The 20699-nt window shown below is 43.7% G+C and overlaps 1 protein-coding gene across 1 annotated transcript in view; it reads left to right on the top strand.

Moving 5' to 3' along the window:
• The first annotated feature begins 6350 nt into the window (after positions 1–6350).
• The window catches only part of DRD2 (dopamine receptor D2), a 115323-nt gene continuing 100974 nt past the window's right edge, over positions 6351–20699 (top strand). Inside the window, exons 1-3 of the mRNA XM_037505284.2 lie at positions 6351–6385; positions 7990–8160; positions 11430–11518. The gene's annotated coding sequence lies outside the window, so the exon portion shown is untranslated. The remainder of the gene's footprint in view (positions 6386–7989; positions 8161–11429; positions 11519–20699) is intronic.

Genomic DNA, 20699 nt, shown 5'->3' with positions numbered 1-20699 from the left:
TAGGAAACCTCCACATGGCCAGCTCTCTCTTTGGGCCTTGGTTAGGTCTCCTCTCTAGGACAGGAATGCAAATGGGCAGAAAGAGCTGGGCCTGGACTCCCAGGCCAGAGGAAGCCCGACCACCCCATGTGTAGTGCCAGGGACAGTTCTGTAGTGGCCTCTGTCTTAGCCATGCTGGGCTGAGCTTCTGAGCCATCAAAGCCTCCTTCAGATGAGATTCAAGGGAATCCCTCCCACCCCCATTCCAAGAAATGGGTCTTTTTTTCTCTGGTCCCTTTTCTCTAAGGACACAAGGGACTCCGATGCCTCCTGGCTGTCTGTAGCTTCACAGACCCTTACTGTTCCCCTCTGCACTGTCCAAGGTTTGACTTCTGGGCAAGAAGGATGACTAGAGAGGGTGCCAGTCCAGTCCTTGGCACTCAGTCCTCATCATGCCACCTGGCTCCCTTTGTAAGCTTTTAAACCAGGTCGAGTGCTTCAGAGTCCAGGTTTGGGAAAGAGAAGCTCAAAATTCCAGAATAGAAACACGCATTCAAGTGGGTTAAACTCCAGCCCTGACATTTAATTAGCATCTTTTTGAGCTCCCACACTTGAAGAGTACCTGTTATTACTTTTCTTTTACTCACAATACACTGTAAGCCAGGAGCATTTTCCTGAGCTCCCGAACCTCTCATCAGAAGTCAATCATGTTGGAAGCATGATAAATGCTTCTGCAAGCTTGTCGAGAAGTGTGGTTTAGGGAGAGAGGAGCTTCCAGAGAGGCAGTGAGGAGAAAATGGGGAGGGCAGGGCAGCTGCCCCATACTGCTCCCAGCTTTCCATATGCCTACCACCCCCCCATAACCCTGAACAATCACCTCTCCAAGTGAGCACGGGCATCTAATAACCCCCTAGACTCTGAAAATAGCCCAGAGAGAGCCTGGTGGAGCACTGCATGCCTGGGACATGCTGGGAATTGTGGGGGACAGAAAGGTGCATAGGATAATGTGGGCTTGAATAGAGGGGAGCCCCCCTCAGGTGAGCCCCAGGCTCACACATAAATAGCAAATGCATTGGCAGTGTCATGAAAGAGGATGGAAGGGCTAGGGTTGAGGTTAATCTGGAAATGTCAGGAAATCACTTATAAACAGAGATCTTGAAGATGGGCAGGATGAGGCAGAGGAAACTGTCGAGTTAATGCCCTGAGGCAGGAGGGAGCTAGGAGCTTCGGAAAAACAAACAATGTTTCTCACATCCATTCCCTTTTCTCCATCTTCAGGCCACTGGCCTGCCTGAGGCCTGGCCATAGTATTAGTCTCTTTTGGAGCCTTTTTACTGCTCCCCTCAATCCCTTACAACCCACCTTACCATCAGCAGTTTAATTGATCACAATACCTGCTTATCTGAAAGAAGCTAGTGTCTCCCTCCCGTGACCATTAAAATAGGGCCATGTGCACTATGGCCCCCATCTTTCCTGTTATCCATTATTTTCTTGCTTGTCACCTCAAAACACTATGCTTCCCTGCCCCAGCACTGAGGATCTTACAACATAACAACATAGCTAGGTTATAATTGATATGCCATCCTCATTCCCCATCCAAGAAAATTAATTAGGGTTTAGACTTACTCATGCTTAATTCCTCTGCTGAAGGTGGGGTTGTATCATGTTTGACCCTTCCTGAATTCTGAGTTGATAGAGCTCACTTGTTGAAGGGCAGACCCACAAGGGCATAGCCACCCTCTTGGGACCCACCTTAGAGAAAAAGGCACTTTCTCCCTTTACTAACTGTGCGCCTGGGGCAGAACTATGGACACTGGCAAACACCCCTCACTAAGGCTTTTGACTATTCTGAAAAAGGGAGCTCATAAAATCAAAGTGCTAACACCTGACATCAAGCTAGCGGTCCATTTCACTCATTTCTTTCCACATGCAGATTTGAATAAATTATTGAAAAAAGAAAAAGCACAAACAGGGAAACATAGAGCCACAAATACACTTCAAATTCCAAGGCTGAGGTCTTACTTCCGCCACAGTTAGTGAGGGCAGCTGGGACTTGAGCACTGGCCCTTCCTCTCTGGCTCCCCATGCTGTGTGCTGTCTTCCCACATTTTCCTGGGGATAGCCAGGAGAGGAATCGCCGGATTTGTTTCAGAAATCTTGTATTTGAGTAAAATGTGTTTTAGGATGTTTCATGAGAAGAGACATGTTCTTCTGAAAGGACGGCAATCTTTATCAGAGACAGTGCTGTCAAGTACTGTGGCTTTTAGAGTTTAATGAGTAAAGGTAAATGTTGGATGCAAATGAGGCATAATATTAACTCTAGCTGCAAAGAGCAAAGGGGATGGTTAAACAGCCGTGAGGCTTTCTTCTGACTAGACAAGCCTATATCCAGCAAGCAGACAGAATATGATAGCTTTTTGATGACTTCTGCCAAGCCACATGGAAGTAAAAAGATAATGGTGTGAAGAGAAAGGAGCTCTCCTCCATGTTGACCTGGGGCTGCTGCCAGAATCTGTCCTAGAGCTAGCTGCCTGCTCTCCACTGGCTGCGCTGTCTGCAGGCGGCAGCCAGCACGAATTCTTGATAAACCCTGCAGGAGGATGTGCTGTTCAGCTCCCACCTGCCTCACTAATCCCACCGTCAGAATGCACTGGGCAGGCTCCAGAAGTGCCAAATTCTATTAGCAGGAAAGAGTAATATTTCCATACCTGCCCCTCTCATCACCATCTTCCTGCAGGAGGATTAATTAAAATACACCTGAAAATACATTTGTTCCAAACACAGCATCCCTCTTCACATGCAAATGCAATCAATAGATACTAAGGTGATTTGCATAATGGCAAAAGTAAAGGAATTCTTTATAATGTATGGGGGGGGAAGCTCATAGAGCTCATGTGCATCATATGTACAAGGTTTCATTGTAGATCAAACTAATGAGAGCCTCTTCAAGGAGTAGGGGAAAGACCCAGGCACCACAGCTTTTTAAAACTCTTCAGATGATTTCAGTTTGTGGATCTGTTTGAGACCCCCAAAAACCTCATGTGCATCTAAGCCCGTCTGGATGTCTCGCCCTGACACAGCATGCTTTCTGCTCTGCTCCTCAGCCAACAGTTGTTCTAAGACCCAGGGCTTTCCCCTCAGGAAGCCCTCCTTGCTTACCAATCCTACACTCTCAGCTACTTCAGTCCCACTTCTACACATGCTCCTGGCAGGTCTAGGCCACTGTTTTGCATTTGCACTTAGTTTGCTGAGTGTTTTCCTTGTAAGCTTTAGGCTGGGAAAGTACTCCATTGCCTTCAAGCCATCCGTGCTTTGCTGATTAGAAACTCAACGCAGGAAGGGGCCTCTGAGACCATCTAATAACAACCCATCACCATGCAGATGGGGAATGAAGCTCAATCCTGGCCACACATTAGAACTGCTTAGGGAACTTTCACGAATCTTGGTGCTTGCATTGTAGATCAAACTAATGAGCACCTCTTCAAGGAGTAGGGGGAAGACCCAGGAGCCACGGCTTTTTAAAACTCTTCAGATGATTTCAGTCTGTGCATTTGTTTGAGACTATCAGTTGCCTCATAACAAACAGCCCCCAAATTTAGTAGCTTAATACAGTAACCCCTCCCCCCCCTTTTTTTGGCTGACAATTTGATTCTATAGGTTAGCATTTAGGACTGGGGTCTGCTGGGCAAATCCCTCTGGTTGCTGCTGGGCTTACTCATGTGTCCTCAATCAGCTGCAGATCAAAGGAGTGGGTCTGCTACCTGGGGATGTTGTAGAGGCGAAGGGGTTCATGGGGTGTGTGGGGCAGGGTCCTATTTCTCTTGCCATCCATAAGGCTAGCTGTAGGGTCAGGAAGACCACAGTGCAGGTTTTCTGATCCAGCAGACCGGGTGAAGGAGGAATCAGAGTCCTCAGTGGCTTTTTGCAGGCCTTTTATTTAGATTACCAGGTACACGGCAGGCAGGGGTGCCGGGGGGCCAGGAGGCTGGCAGTTCTCCCAGCCCCCAGCAAATCCTCACTCTGTCTGGGCTCTCCGGCATTCTCTGCTTCTCTTTCGGCTTCTGCTACTTCTTTCTCGGCTTCTCTTTCGGCTTCTGTTCGTTCTTGGCTTCTACTGGCGTCCCCGTGACGCCGCCCTTAAAAGCACAGTCTTAGCCAAGGTGGCTCTCATCTACCTAGGCCCACACCCTACTCCAGGTGCCCGCCATCAGGCATGCATTCAGGACCGCAAGGATCCATCATCTATCCTGATGGCAGGAGGGCAGAAAAGCCTGACATTTTCCCTTACCCTACACTAGCCTAGTCCTGCTCACATGGCAGCAAACTTACCTGGAGGGAGGTGGAGAGAGTGTGCTGGGCTGAGATCTGGCACCATGTTGCTTCCAAAACTTTCTATTGGCTGAAGAAAATCATATTTAAGACCAGATAAAATATAAAGAATGGGCTATAGATTCTGCCTCTTGATAGGAATTGCTGCAGAGACACATTACAAAAGATACAGATACAGGAAGAGAACTATGGCCCTATTTGCAATCCATCATGTTATACTGACAAGGACTCGCGCCTTATCAAACTTTAGTCAGGCTCCTTGGAATTCTCTATTCAATTAGTCCCTGTCTTTGGTTCTGTGCTTGGCTAGAGTCAGTTCAGGGAAAACCTCCTTCCCCTCACCCCCTTAATATCCGATCATTCCTAATGCCTGGCACTTGATAATCAACTTCCTGTGTATCCCCATCCCCATATTGGCACCTGATCCCTGTCTAAGTTCCTTGGAGTAAATTTCCATCCTCTCTCCCTGACCTTCCTATGGGCTATAAATCTCCACTTGCCCTTGTGTTCAGATTTGAGTTCAATCTCTCCTGCTATCTTAAATAGCTTTCCCTGGCAGGTTTGAGAAGTACCCAGTGCAATCTCTCTTTAGCAAAACCATTGAAGTAGAAATGTTCTCTTTCTTTCTCCTCAGACACCTTACACAGCTGCTGTGTGTGGCCTGAGCTCACTCCAGCTATTTCTAGTGCTGTGGAGGGTGAAGTTGCCATTGAGGAAAACAGACTCTGGCAGTTTGTTGAATGGAGGATTGTAGTGACTTGTGCTGAAATCCTAGGGAGCTGTTTGTGATCTTATACCAAAAGAGCACTTCCTGGATCTCTCATGTCTCATTTATAATGAAGATAATACCTACATAGCCAGGTTGTGAAGCTTAAGTAAAATAGCTGTGAAAGCTTCTAGCTCACCGACAGTACGTTGGTCAATTTTTCTTTCCCTGTGGACGAATCGCACTACTTAGGACTAACTAGGGCAAAGGCCAGTCTGACTGAACAAAAAGTCTAACTGCTGAATTTCCTTCTCAAAAGTGGTCGTGTTCTCTCAACCACACTAAATACTCCCTGCAAGAGGGAACTTCACAGAAGTCTGCAAGGATAAACAGCATCGCCAAAGTCGGTAGGAAATGGAGAAATTTTCAGAATTCTTCTGTGGTCCATGAACTTTCTGGGGTGGAGTGTGTGAAAGGGCTTAAGAAGTTCTCTGAATCTCTGGCAACTAAGGTACTAAAGTTTGCCGTACCCCATTCCAATTGTCTGGAAATGGGTTCTCCCTTCAATCCAGTGTGAAGCTTGGTGCCTATTGCAACTACACATACTAAGTGGTCTTTTAATATGTTAAATATTATGATAATGGTATTGTAGTAATTCCAGCTGCCATTCAGTGAGGACTTAAGTCTAGACTCTTGTATCACCTCACTTAATGCTCACTGCAAACCCAAGAGACGAGAGTTACCCGCATTTTTATAGATGAGGAAACTTGGGCTCAGAAAGGTTAAATGACCTCCTAAGGTCTATTAATGAACAAAGCAGCAGCCAACCGAGGGGCTGGATGCTGACTCAGGCAGTTGGCTTCAGACACCTCTCCTGGGTGCTTCTTTTGGGGCTCTTTAGCTGAATTCTTCTATGAACTCACAAAATGGGCAATTAGGGATCCCAAATGAGTGAAACTCACTGTGGTTGTGGCTAAAGATGGTGACAGTCTGCTCCCAATAGTGTCTTTGGGAAGGGAAAGGGATCTTACCATTTGTGTTTGGGGGGGGGGTTGCCTAGGGCCCCCCCCATTGGGCTCTTTGCAGATGGTTAAGGAACCTGTAATTGTGAGCCCTGATGCTTCCCTGACCAGCCTCAGGCTCAACTTAGCTTTCTCCCTTTGGTGCTGTTAATGCCTCTCAGCTGAGAAAGATTTCCGATAAATTGGTACTGACATTTGGAAAACCTGAGGTTGGTAATTGGGCCTTTATTTTGCCAGACTCAGGCTGTGCTGAGGTGCCTTTCTCCTAAACTTGATGTTTTCTCTCCAAACCTCAAGCTCCTGCAAAACCTTGGGCCTACTGGTAATTTGTACCCAAAGTCACCTCAGGGTAGGTAGGCCCATTTCAATAACCCAAGCCTGTTTGAAAGGACTGGGGTGCTTCTGTGAGGTGGTGTGATGCAGAAGAGAAATTTTTTAAATTCCTCCGCAGTCCATAAACTTTCTGGGGTGGAGGATGTGAAAGGGCTTAAGAAGTTTTCTGAATCTCTATAATTGTGTATTAAAGTTTGCTGGGTGAACTTTCCAGTAGAGAGGGTCTGAAATTTCCACTGAATTCTCAGTAAGTTTAAGGACCCCAAAGAGTTTGAGAATTGCTTGTTTGAAAAACAGGGATTTAGAGAATTGGCAACAGTTAGAGGTAACAAGAATGTTGGTTCTGGAGAATAACAAGAGGACCAAATGGAGCTTTAGTAACTCCAAAGATATGTTTTTATACTAAAACTAACAGTGCTATTACTTGAGATATTCAATGTGCTGTGTGCTTTCCTTGTACTTTGCTCAGCCCTTGTGTAGGGTAAGGAAAAATGTCAGGCTTTTCTGCCCTCCTGCCATCAGGATAGATGATGGATCTTTGTGGTCCTGAATGCATGCCTGATGGCGGGCACCTGGAGTAGGGTGTGGGCAGATGTAGATAGGATTCACCTGGGCTGAGATTGGGCTTTTAAGGGCGGTGTCACGGGGACGCCAGTAGAAGCCAAGCAGAAGCCGAGAGAAGCCGGAGAGAAGCCGAAGAGAAGCCAAGAGAGAAGCAAAGAAGCAGAAGCAGAGAACGCCAGAGAGCCCAGACAGAGTGTGGATTTGCTGGGGGCTGGGAGAACTGCCAGCCTCCCGGCCCCCCAGCACCCCTGCCTGCCGTGTGCCTGGTAATTCCAATAAAAGCCTGCAAAACCACCGAGAACTCTGACTACTCCTTCACCCGGTCTGCTGGATCCTAGAAAACCTGCACCGTGTCCCTTTCCTGCCTTTCCACCTTGTAACAGTTTTTTGAGGTCGATATCATATTTTAATTTTACAGAGAAGGAAAGTAGATGCTCAGAGAGGTTAGGTGACTTATCCAAGATCACACAGCTAATGGTGGCATCAGGATTTGAACATAGTTTTATCTAATTCCAGAAGGAAAATGAGATGTGCGGTTAGTGTACTTAGTACGGTCATTAGATGGAAGGGTCAATTTTCCCCATGTGGTGGACTATATACAGAGAAAGCAATGAAGGGATTCTATAGGTTTCCATCTCCTAGAGATTTTAAATGATTTCTTTCACTTTAAAATGCTCAAGATGTTTTATTAAGTCCTGTTGATTATGTACATTACTTTATTTAGGTCTTCCTTCCCCAACCCCTCCTGTAAAGTATGCAGTGTAGATAATGGTTCCTGTAAGGTAGAGTGACTTCGACTTGGCAATATTCTGTAGTGAGGGAGTAGCACCTTGAGTTGTCCAAACTCTGCAGGTTTCTGCTCTCAACGTGGTGATTCCATCATGTAGCAATGATTGGCTTGGGGGTGGGGGACTGGACCAAAGGACCTCTAGGAATCTCTTTTGGCTCAAGAACCCCATTAAAAAAAAAAAGAACTCCATAATTTAAAAATGGTTGTGGTTGTTTGGCAATTTCAGCAATCAGTGATGTCTGTTGTTTTATGTTTTCCTCCTAAAGGACCCCTTATTCCTGAGAAAAGAAAGAAAAAGAATTTCATGAAAAAAGAAAATATTTTAACCACAACCAAAGGTGTCACAAAATAGATGCATTAGCCAACACCCGAGAGAGGCACACGGCAGAGGAGCGCCACTGCACATTTGTATGGACCAGTTCTGCAGCACCTGTGAGGTAAAGTCAGTGCTGGCTTGGGGTTTTAGGAGTTAGAGGAAACTGCTGAATGGGTAACTGAAAATTTATAGGAAGGTTGGGTTGCTGTGTCTAAGGAGAGGTGGATAGGGATGCCAATCAGAAGAATAGTGCAGGTCCAGTGTGTTCCCTGAGAGTGGGGGCCTCCTTCTGATTTGCTGCCTAGGAGTCCACTCTTCTCATGCTGGGCCTGGGTCAGGGAGCTGGGCATTTCCAGTAAACGCATTAAAGGGTTCTGTCTCCCAACATTCAAGGTGAGGATTAGTATTTAAATATTGTCCTTCCCTCCCCCCACACCAGGAGTGTGGGGTGCACATGGAGTGAGCATGTGCAGTGATCTGTCCTTTAGCTCGACTCTGCTCACTTCGCTGGTGGGTGCCAATACTCCACATGGGTGAACGCATTCCTGCCAGTAGTCATATTTTGTTTAATTTTACCCCTAACAGACTATGGGTTGAAGATGGGCAGCATAAGGAATAGTTGTGTTGGAATTTAAAAAGACAATTGGAATTATTTGCCTCCTGATCATCTTGATCAAATCAACGATCTGCATTTAGCTAATCAAAATTCTGATATAGCACTTTGAGAGTCTGTAGTACTTCAAAAGCCAATATTAAAATAAAAAAAAAGCATTTCATTTTGGCTTTTTATTTGTTTGAAATAAATATTATTCATGAAGGTTTTGTTTGCAGAGATGCTTGAAAATCCAGCCATGAAAGCTTCTCTCCTATCTTATTTAGAGACAAAATATGAAAAACTAAAAATATCAGTTTAACTTTTAAAGTGCAAAATGTATTTAATTTCAAGCATCAGGTCATCAAAGCAGTTTTTGATGCTGTAATGCCTAGTTAAAATTTAATCTGTATTTTACTGCACAGTCAGTTTCTGAACAAAACTGTTTAGACTGAGATGTTTTAAATTTCTGAGGGGATTCCTATGTTATCTGAGTGTGAAATGGCAGAGATACACTGGCATGAAGGACAGTGTCAAACATCTGGAGCCAGACAGGACAGGCCTAGAAATCCTGGGCCACCTTGGGAGCAGGTTTATTAGCCGCTAACCCGGTTTTCCCCATCAGTGACAAAAGCCTGTGAAGATGAAATAAGAATTTATGTAAAGGGGATACTTAATAGATGTCATCTTTCTATGGAGGGCAAGTTTTTTTTAAAGATTTATTTATGTATGCATAGAAGAACTGGGTTACAGGCCAGATGTGCTGAAGAGAGCAGCAGGTGGAGACAGGAGAGGTCTGCTGCTCCATGTGGGCTGCTCCCTGGCCGGCTGGGGGTTGAACTTGTGCTGCAGAGGCTGCTGATAGCTTCACAGTGATGTGCTTAACCCCTTACACCACCTGGGGGGCCCCTATTTAGGTTTTGGCTCAGTTGTCTCCCTTGAAAGCCAATTGAATTGTCCCACCTGTACCTACCCCCACTCCCCAAATGGCCCCGTGTCACATTTTCCTGTTTTCATGGCATTCACAGCAGTTAGAGCAGTCTTACATGATTTACTGTGGCACCCATGCTAGAATGTGAAGTCTGAAAGAGCAGGAATCTCTTCTGTTTTCTTCATCTTTGCCTCTCCTTTGTTTAAAATAGCGTAGAATGTAAATCATGCTCAATAGATATTGTTGACTGAATACTGAATGACTTTCTAACTCTTTTCCCTCTTTCATAACTGGCTTTTGAACATTTACTTCATCGCTCTATGTCTTTGTTTCTCTATTTGTCACAGAAACACATTGGTCTAGATCAACAGCTGAGAAAGGGCAGCCTATGGTCCAAGCTTAGCCTACTCTATTTGTTATGAATAAAGTTTTATTGGAACACAGCCATGCTCATTTGATTACATACTGTCTATACATATTAGCTGCTTTTGTGCTACAACAGCAGAGTTAAGTAGTTGCAGACATGGTAGAGCTCGCAAGCCTAAAATAGTTACTATCTGGTCCTTCACAGAAAAAGTTTGCTTGTTTCTGGTTTAGTTTAACTCTGAGATCTTTACACTCCTGATTCTTGACTCTTCTGTGAAACACCCACATAATGTTCACTGCTCCATGTAATAAAATAGCTGATTGATTTTCTAGAATTTCTTTGAAGCTTTATATTAGGCCATGAATTGACTTTTTTTTTTTTTTTGGTTGTGGGTTTTAAAGGGTGGCTCATTTCTCCATTACTTTAAAGCCTTCTCCTAAAGGGATGTAAGTCCTAATGATATAGTTGAGATTTGAAGGTTTTTTTTTTTTTTTTCCCACCAGCAACTTCAGTCCTAGGGTGGGACTGCCTTAACACTGCACTCACACTTTGAAATCAATAAATGTCTCTAGCTGGTATTGCCCCAGCTTCAGTGTCACAAAACATCAGCTGAGAGTTGGAGGTGGAGAGGGAGGGCGGCAGGTTCCTTCTTTCTCTGAGGAGTCTCTTCCCTTTTTGAGCTCCCTGCCTACACAGTTCCACAAAGGACTGTTTCAGAAGTGAGGTGATGTGGTATAATTAAAAGAACATAGGGTTTGGCTTCAGAGAGATTTTGGTTCACGTTCTATATCTGCCACTTACATGCTTTTGGGCTAGTAATATCTTTATGCACCTCAATTTCCTTCCCTGTGAAGAGGAGGCAGATTGATTACTACCTCCTAAAGGAGAGTGAATAACAGTGGTCATTTAATAAAGATAAAACCCATCACATATGAAGCATTATTCTAGGCCCTGGGGATACAGCAATAAATAGGATAGTGTTCCTCCTTTCACTGATGTTATATACTACTAAGGGAAGTTAGACAAATAAGGAAATATTTAATAGTGAAAGCAATGAAGAAAAATAATAGGATGGTGAGGGAAGTCCATTTAAGGAGATGACATTTAAGTAAGACCTCAAGGGAGTGAGGGAGAGAGACACAGTATTATGTAGGGAACAATATTTCTGAGTCAAAGAGGTAGCATGTGCAAAGGCTCTGAAGCAAGAACTTGCCTAGTATTCAGGGAAGAGCATGGAGGCCAGGATGTCTGGAGCGGAGGGAGGGAAGGAGAGAGGGTGGTCAGATATGAGGTTGGAGGAGCAGCCAGGGCTTAGATCATTCTGGGTCTTACAGGGTCATGGAGGGAACTTTGGGTTTTATTCTAAAGCTAGTGGGAAATGAAAGGGGATTTTGAGCAGAGATGTGACATGATCTGACTTATGATTAATAATATTGTGGCTATTATGTGGAGAGTAAATGATGAACTATTTTAAAATGCACATTGTAATTTCATTCCCAGAATAGACCCAGAGTAAATGCCGTCTGCCCACTACTGTACCAGAGCCTGTTCGGAGGGAATTACTTGTAGCAGTGCCAACACAGTGAGAGGTAAATTGTGAAAAGGGCCTAGTTGCCTTGTGGGGGTGGGAAGGAGTAGTTGGGGGCAGTGGGCAGAAGAAGAGCAACCTCTCTTGGGACCAGAGGTTGGGGTTAGGAAGCAGGGGAAGGAAACACCCTGACTTCTGGCCAGTGCTCTATAGCTGATGAGACAATCCAGCTGTCCTCTTCCCTCTGCTTTCAGTGACAATTAGAAGTGATCAGGCTGGCTGGACTATTTGCCCTGTTTGAAATTGGATCATAGAAGTGGCAGATGGTTACAAGTGCTTTAGAAAGACCAAACATTAAGCCTCCCAGGTCTGCTCTCTGGAAAGCTTTCCACCCAGGCACTTGGCTGGGCCACTGGAGGTGCAGAGCAGTGTTGGCAGCACTTTGGGTGGGAGGGGAGTTCTTCTAGGAAAGATTGAACCATGATAGAACTTAAGAAATCAGGACCCAAAGTGGGGACCAGCCGCCCTGTGTTCTCAGTTCCCAAGGAGGAGCAGGCTGGCGTGGGGTGTTGCTTTACTCTCTGGCCACAAACTGACTCTAAACAGCCTCTTGCAGAATCAGCTGTCAGCTGGCCCAGGGTGAGGAGTATTCCCCATATTCCCACCATGAGAGGTTTACCTTCTTTCTGTAGCAATCATTTCAGCAACTGATGCCAGAGTGCCAGAACCTGAAGGTGGGGCGTTTGCTGGGTCTTCTGTCCATATAGTCCCTACTGGGGGTGGGTGGGAAAGAATTCTAGTAGAGAGACTGATTGTCCTGGTTTGTCTCAGACTGAGGGGTTTCCCTGGATATGAGACTTTTGTACTAAAAATGGCAGAGTCCTGGGACAAACTAGGGTGGGTAGATCAATTTAGAAGTTACCCAGGAGGTGTCTAGACTAAGGTTCATTGAATGAAGGTACTGTGTTTTGTGGTTGTTTTTATAATCATTTTATTGAGATATAATTACATGCTATATGACTGACCTGTCTAAAGTATCTAGTTCAGTGGCTTTTGGTATATTTACAGAGTCGTGCAATGTTATCACAATCACTTTTATCATTTTCATCACTTCTAAAGAAATTCCATGCCCATTAGCAGTCATTCCTCATTTCTGCTCATCAACCTTTCCCCAGTACACATACCCTGACCCCAGATTTGGGCCACTAGTAATCTACTTTCTACTTCTATAGATTTTATTATTTTGGGCATTTCATATAAACAAAACCATACAATATGTGGCCTTTTGTGTTTGGTTCCTTTCATTTAGCATGTTTTCAAGGTTCATTTATGTTGTAACATGTATCAACATTTTGTTTCTTTGTAATCACTGAGTAATATTCCATGATATTCTATGGGTATGCCACATCTTTTTATTTATCAGTAGTTGAACATTCGGGTTGTTTCTACTTTTTGGTTATCAGGAATAATGCTGCTATGAACATTTATGTGCAAGTGTTTGCATGGACGTGTATTATCCTTTTTATGAGTAAATATCTAGGCGTGGGATTGCTGAGTCATGGTAAGTCTAGCTTAATTATTTGAGGAACCGATAGACTATTTTCCAAAAGAACAATTTAAATTCTCATAGCAACAATTCTGATTTTCTCTACATTCTTGCCAATGCTTGTTTATTAACTGTCTTTTATCATAGCCATGTTAGTGGTTGTGAACTGGTATTTCATGTTGGTTTTGGCTCACAGTTCCCTAGTCGTGAATAATTGGAAGCTGTGCTTTATTCTTGCCTTTATCTGAGCAGTGGGCATATTGTGGCAAACTTGGTATATAATACATCACAGTTGAATTCTAAGTATTAGAATGAATCACATTGGACTCCCATTCCTAGGGAGAGCTTGTGTATAGGTCAAGAGTGGCTGGGTCTTCAATGAATTTAGGAAAGTGCCAAAAGTGTATATTATAGTCATGTGTGGTGTAAGAATGGGCATATGGTCTAACAGATGGGTCCTTAGGTGATTTTGTCTTCATGCCGATTTCAGGAGAGTGTGCTTAAAAAAACCTAGGTGGGATAGCCTGCTACCCAACTAGGCTATCTGGTATAGTCTATTGGGAACTCAGTCATTTATGTGGTCTGTGATGAACTCAAACATTTTTAAGTGACACATGATTGTATCAAGGGTCAAAGCAGAGATGAAGGGCCTTCCTTGTTGCTATGAGGCACAGCTTTTTCATCTAGTGACCTAGTGCTTTGGTGCCAAACATACGTGGGTTCAAATTCCCCTCTCGAGAGGAGTCTGGAAAGATGGCAACAGAGTGAAGGTGCTGGGCTCACCTCCTCCATATATTCACAACTAAATTGCAGCAGAGCCAAGTTAACACACCCTGAAATATAAACAGATAACTACAGCTTTCATCAGCAGCAAAAGTCTCACAGAATAGGATGGGAAAACCACTATAATTTAACTGTGTTTACAGCAATACTAGAGCAGTGCAGCTCACTAGAGGGAGGGACATCTGCCCTACAGAGCCCCCGCACAGTCACTGACTCAGGGCCACATACCCACATTGGAGACTGGCATTATGCTGGATAAAAGGTACACAGAGTTGGCATCCAGGAGGCAGGGGACACTGTTGGAGAATCATAGGAGCAAAGGTTCAGAGTGATGATTAAGAGCTTGAGTCCGAGTTTCCGAATAGAACTTAGCTGGAACCTGAACTGTCAGGGAGCTCAGGTCTGGCTACAGGTGACTCCACATAGAATAGGCTTATTTGTAGCCTGAGGTTGTGATACTGCCTTACCCGCACCCCACATCAAAACTAAGACAGAGAAACTGAATGCTTTGGCTAAGCATTATTTCAGCACTTCGATCTTAACAACAGGGACAAGCACCCCCGGGTAAGGCTCTGTAGTGGAAAAACAAACAGACCAACTGCTGACTTGTGACCCTGTCTCACCTACAGTCCTCATTTGGCACTTCAAACACAGCCGAGAGATTGAGGCTGGCAAGAGACTGCACAAGACGTTTAGGCTGAGGAGTTGGTCTATGGAAATGTTCCCTGCCACAAAACTCTGGAAGGAGTGCAAGGGAATTGTGTGTAGTAAACAAATCAGAATGACAAAGAGAAGTACTATACATTTACATTGTGGGTGATTTGACAAAGTAAAATATTTATAAAATCTAGCAGACATTAATAAACAAAGTGATATTCCTGAGATTAGGAGGGGACCAAAGGGAGAAAGGATCACAGAAGATGTAAGTGGAGACGGTGGAGAAAAGTACATAAAAATAAAAAGGCAAGCAAAAACCAACCAAATTCCCCTGCTGAAGCTCCTGTCTTCATTTTGGTGAAAAAAGCAGCAAAAGAAAGCAATTTGAGGCTAGAGAGAAAGAGCCAGCTTAGGGAACACCTTGTGTGATATATTCAGTTTAGGTTTTTAATCTGGATGCCCCTTGGGGACCTATAGATGGGGATACCATGTGGGTAGGTTTACCTTTTAGAAAGAGCCCTCTGGCAGCAACATGGAAAAAGATCACACCCAGAGCCAGCAGGACAGGTGTGAGGCATTGCAGAATTCAGGTAACATGGAGGAGGCTGGACAGAGGAGAGAGTTGTGGGTTGGTGGAGGCTTTGACACTGCTGGAAAGTGACTCTTAACACTCAGAGGGTCATGGACCTCTTTGTAAATCTCATGAAACCCCAAGACCTTTCCCCCAGGTATATAGTGCCCAAAATTTAGCATGCACTTCCTGAGGTGGTAAGAGCTCTGCTTGGACTCAACACTGCCGCCATCTCAACTTCACCCCATTTTGCTGGTAGCTGCCTGCAAATCACTTTTCCCTCTCTCAGCTTTGTTTTTCGAGTAAAATAAAGAGGCCATGCCAGATGATCTATACTTCCTCTCCTGTCTGAGGGTCTTTTCCATCTGGTAGTACTTGGGAATATTCCAAATGGGGGTAAGGTCTTGAAAACTTCAACCCAGGAGTGGGGGATGCTTCAGGAGTGTGTGGCGTGAATCTGACACTGTTGAGAAACTGAATATTAGGAATTGCTTTGTTTGCCTTGAGGTTTTATTGAATGTCTACGAAGAAAAAATGCACAAAATATATTTCCTACTTTATAAATAATGCATCAGACAAGGTGACTTGGAGAATTACTGTCTGCTTCTGGCTTTATGTTTGTTTATAACTTTCTCAATAGTTTGAGTTATTTCAGAACTCAGATCCAAGCCTTTGGCTTCAAAATTGGATTTTATGGTCAGTTTATTCCTCCAAGAGTAATTATTCTCAACTTGCTTCTTGATTGTTCCTACTGCTCATTGCTACATATGCTGGGGCTGGGGTAAAGGCAAATGGTAGCATGAGAACAGATCCTCTGAGTCCCAACTCTTGTCTGCCACGAGCCAGGGTGTCCTAAAGTGCTTCAGGCAAAGCAGCATACCTTTCAGAGGTTTCACTTACTGAAAAATGTTGGTGTCAATTAGAACTTTAGAATTCCTTAAGCATCAAGATTATATAATATAAAGGGGCTTTGCTCCCAGGTCATCTTTATTACTTAAAGACAGTGTTTCTCCAAATTCATCATCAGCCTGTGTAAGGCCACCTGGGAAATAATTATCAGGAAGCTTATTAAAAATACAGATTCCAGTTTTCCAGGAACAGAGATTCTATTTTATGGGGTTTGGGATGGGACATGGGAAAATGTATCTTTTTTTTAAAAACTCATTTACTGCTTTTTCCAAAAATCTGCTTTAAAGTAATTTTTTTGTCCCTCTCCCTTAATTTACCAAAGCAATTCTAATAAATATTCAGAATTAGATACCATGTTCTAGGTAAACATTATTATATTTCAATTCAATTTAATAAACCTTTATGAATTATCTAGGATGTACAGTGTGTTTTGCCCAATAAGATGAAAGAGACAATTTCTGCCTTGGTTTATAGCCTAGTAGGCAAAAACTAATAATGTAGTGTGAGAGATGCCATAATAAACATATCAGACACGAAGGAGAGAATGGTTAAAGGGACCTGGAAATAATAGGAGACAGGACTCGTGAATGAATGGATCCAGACTTAGAAATAGGGCACTGTCTGGTCAGAGAACTTTCTGTGTTTCAAAGCCTGGTTCTGGATGATAGATAATTTACCATGAAAACAATGACCAAAACTCTGAAGTCATTCTAATTAAAATCAGGGATGGCATAAGAGTTACTGATGTGATTTAACACTGTTCTGGAAAGTCTTGCTGATTGATTATGCATGAATTAGGATTAGGTAATGTAAATGTGGAGAAGAAGAAATAACATTGTTAATGTGTATTGATCTGTTTGTGTTCTAGAAAACTCAAAAGAATAAGTTAAAAAGCTATGAAAAGTAATATGACAATTTAGTAGCTGAAAAAAAATACAAAAATCTAAAGTGACAGCAAATCAATGGCACTGGGAATGGGGAGGAAGAGTTAGGAGGAGAGAATATAAAAGGGTGTGAGGAATTTGGGGGTGATAGTTCTAGTCACTGTCTTAAATATGGTAATGATTTCATGGGTGCAGATATGTGCCAAACTTAGGAAATTCTCACCTTAAATATGTGCAGTTTACTGGATCTTCAATATATCTCAATAAAACTAAAAAATTGCTATGTCAGTAATAACTAATTAAAATTACATGGGGGAAATTTAACCCTGGCACTGCCAGGGCTAGCAAAGCCCTAGAGAGAATAAACTACTTGCTTTAGCACACCTTTCAAATGCAAACCAACAAACCCAGAGCCCATACCCTCTTTTATGGGGTTCTCACTCTATCCACCATTCTCACCTTGTCACACCAGGATCAGGTACCAGACAAGCGACAGTTGCTATGTCAGAGCCCAATGCTAAGCCTGCTTACCTTGCTTTGCCCAATTCTTCCCATGGAAATCACAATAAAAATTCTTGTCCTTACAAAGATAAACAGCTGGGACTACATCAAATTAAAGAGCTTCTGCACAGCAAAAGAGACAATAACAAAAACAAAGAGAAACCCCACCAACTGGGAGAACATTTTTGCACCCAACACTAATGATAAAGGACTGATCACAAAAATCTGCAAAGAGCTGATGAGACTCAGCAACAACAAAGAAAATAATCCAGTTAAAAAATGGGCAGAAGAGCTAAAAAGAAACTTCTCTGAAGAGGAAATGCAAATGGCCAACAGGCATATGAAAAAATGTTCAACATCACTTGTCATCAGGGAAATGCAAATCAAAACTACCATGAGATACCATCTCACACCAGTGAGAATGGCACATATTAAAAAAACTAGCAACAACAAATGTTGGCGAGGATGTGGAGAAAAAGGAACTCTTCTGCACTGTTGGTGGGAGTGCAAACTGGTCCAACCACTATGGAGAGCTGTGTGGAGATTTCTGGACCTACTAAACATAGAGCTTCCATATGATCCAGCAATTCCACTCCTAGGTATTTACCCAAAGGACACAGAAACATCAATTCCAAAGAGCACCTGCACCCCTATGTTTATAGCAGCACTGTTTACAATAGCTAAGCTTTGGAAACAACCCAAATGCCCAAAAGTAGATGACTGGATCAAGAAGATGTGGTACATATATACCATGGAATATTACTCAGCATTCAAAAAAGATAAACACATGCCATTTGCAGCAACATGGATGGCGCTGGAAGGGATCATGCTCAGCGAAATAAGCCAAAAAGAAAAAGAAAAATACCGGATGGTCTCACTCATAGCAGGAATCTAGAAAACTTAAATAAGGGACCAGGAAAATGAATATAAGAAAGTGAAAATCAAAATCAACAAAAAACTATGAACCAGAGACACTTTTTGGGGGGTGGGGGGGCGGGAGGGGAAGGATTGGGGTCAGAATGGGGCGTTTGCAATTGTATGGGGGAATATAAAAATAAAATTTAAGATTAAAAAAAAAAATATGAAGCAAAAAAAAAAAAAAATTCTTGTCCTTAGTTCCCCTGCTCTCCCTCTGCCTCCTAAGTAACCCCAGTGCTTCTCTGGATGGCCCTCTCTGGCACAGAAGACCTCTTTTATTGAGGTCCTTGAATATCACAAAGTAAATACAGTTGTTTCCTGATCTATAGGACCTAACTATTTCTAAATAATAGCAAAACATTTACTAAGTCTGTGGTAGATCGAATTCTAATGCTCCTCCTGGGTGAATACAACCAACACTAGCCTAACTACTACTCTGAAGGGACTTTGCAGATGTAAGTCAAGTCCCAAGTCAGTTGACCTTAAGATACAGGGATGATTTGAGTGGCCTGACCCAATCATGGAGCCCTTTAAAAGCAGAGTTTTTTCTCTGGCTGGTGGCAGGAGGGGAAGTCATGTGGTGCTCCTGCAGGCTTTGAGAAAGAGCATGCTGCTCTGCTGAAAGCTGCCATGTCCCATCCCTGCCATGAACCAGTGAGTTTCGAGAACGACCTGCCTTGGGTCATTATGATTTCAGACTCTGAACCTGAGTAGAGGATCCACCTGGAAAGTCTGTACCCCAGACTCCTGATCCATGGAACAGTGAGAAAATAGATGTGTATTGTTTCACAGGCACTGAGTTTGTGCTAATTTGTTAGAGCAGCGAAAGAACAGTAATACTGCTGCATAGAATGATGGTTCAGAGAATGGCCCTTGAGCCGTGCTGGGGTCGAGTGTCAACCCTGCCACTTACTAGCTGTATGATCATGCACAAGTTACTTATTGCTCAGTCCCCTCATCTGGAACATGGGGATAAGTGTAGAACCTATATTATTGGTTAGTCATGAGGATTATATGAGTTAATGCACGGGCAGTGCTTAGAACACGCCCGGTGTGCAGTTAACTGTAAGAAATAAGTATTTGCTCTTTGAGGAACTCCATATATGGTATTTTTGCTATAGCAGCCCAAAGGGACGGAAATGATCATGACCGGAATTAGGTTTACAATATGATCTCAAGCACAATAAAAATGCATTACAAATGTCTGAGAAGGATACACTGAAATGTTAACCCCAGGGCTCCTAGATAGTTGCTTAATGGGTAACACTTAAATTTGTCCTTTGTTGTGGGTTTCTGCAATTTCCCTCATGTTCTACAGTTTGTCCAATTTGTTCCAATCGGAATTCCAGGTGTCCAAAGGATGCCCTTGTGAGCCCAGAATGAATAGTTGTGGATTGTTGAGTTGTTGTATTAATTATACATGTGTTACTTTTAAATCAGGAAATCTTCAGTTCAACTGCAGGAGCAGAGCTTTAGATAAGCTCGGTGTTTTCTAGCACCGAGAAAGCGGAGGGAGAAAAGGGTTTCAGGGAGGAGCCCAGGATGGGTGCCAGCTGCCCTGTTCATTCCAGCAGGAAGAGGCTGTTGTGCCTATGAGTCTTCCATAGGTTCTATGAGGTTTGGCTGGATGGTGCAATTCTAAGGCCGTGAGATCTAAGGAACTGTTAGACTTGAATGACCGTGGGCCCTTGTGAGGACAACACGGCCTCTGACACTGGGTAGCTCCTCTCCCTTTGCATTTTAATGAGTCTGTTAGATGCCACAGGAGGCCTGCCTGGGGCTCCATAGTGCTTTGAAGACAGGCTGAGCCAACTGTATACTCCCCTTGCCCTTGGGTAAAGTATTTGGGGGGATATTGGTCCCTAGAAAGTATTTGGCTTCCGTGACCTGAGCCTCTAGTGCTTTGCTGTCTTGGGAACAACTGTGCTGTGGAGTGCAGCGTAAACACACAGAGCATGTCAATAATTCATTCATCTGTTGACAACCACAGGCTTCCAGAAGGCCAAACTTCAGTGTCTGCGTGTTTCGGCCCCTGTAATAAGCAATAAAAGAGCAAGAAGCAAGGGTGGGAGCGTGGGAGAGAAGTCCTCCTGGGTGACCCCTCTGTGGTAGAAAAGCCCCAGACATGTATTGATCAGCGTAGCAACAGTGTTGACAGGGCTTTTGTTCTGTCTGTGACTGTCTTCTGTTCCTCAAATCTCTGGATTGGTCTAGAGCCCAGCACCTGGCAGGCTGGACCGCCACATATTTGTAGATCTCATTTCAACTCTCTATTTCTGTCTTGCTGCCAGACAAGTGGAAATGAAGTCCAAAAAGTCTCCCTTTAAGAAAGAAAATTCCTAGCACCATAAAGCTAACTGTTCTCAGCGTCAGTGGTGCAGAGCCCCTGTGCCCAGCCGGGGCTTTAGGGGTGAACTCAGGGAACTCCAGGCAGTGACAGGGCTTTGGAGTCCCTGGGTACCCAAGGTATCTA

This window comes from Talpa occidentalis, unplaced genomic scaffold (genome assembly GCF_014898055.3).
Source record: "Talpa occidentalis isolate TD23 unplaced genomic scaffold, MPIMG_talOcc4v2.1 talOcc4.12, whole genome shotgun sequence".
NCBI lineage: Eukaryota > Metazoa > Chordata > Mammalia > Eulipotyphla > Talpidae > Talpa > Talpa occidentalis.
This window is presented reverse-complemented; position numbering and strand designations above follow the sequence as displayed.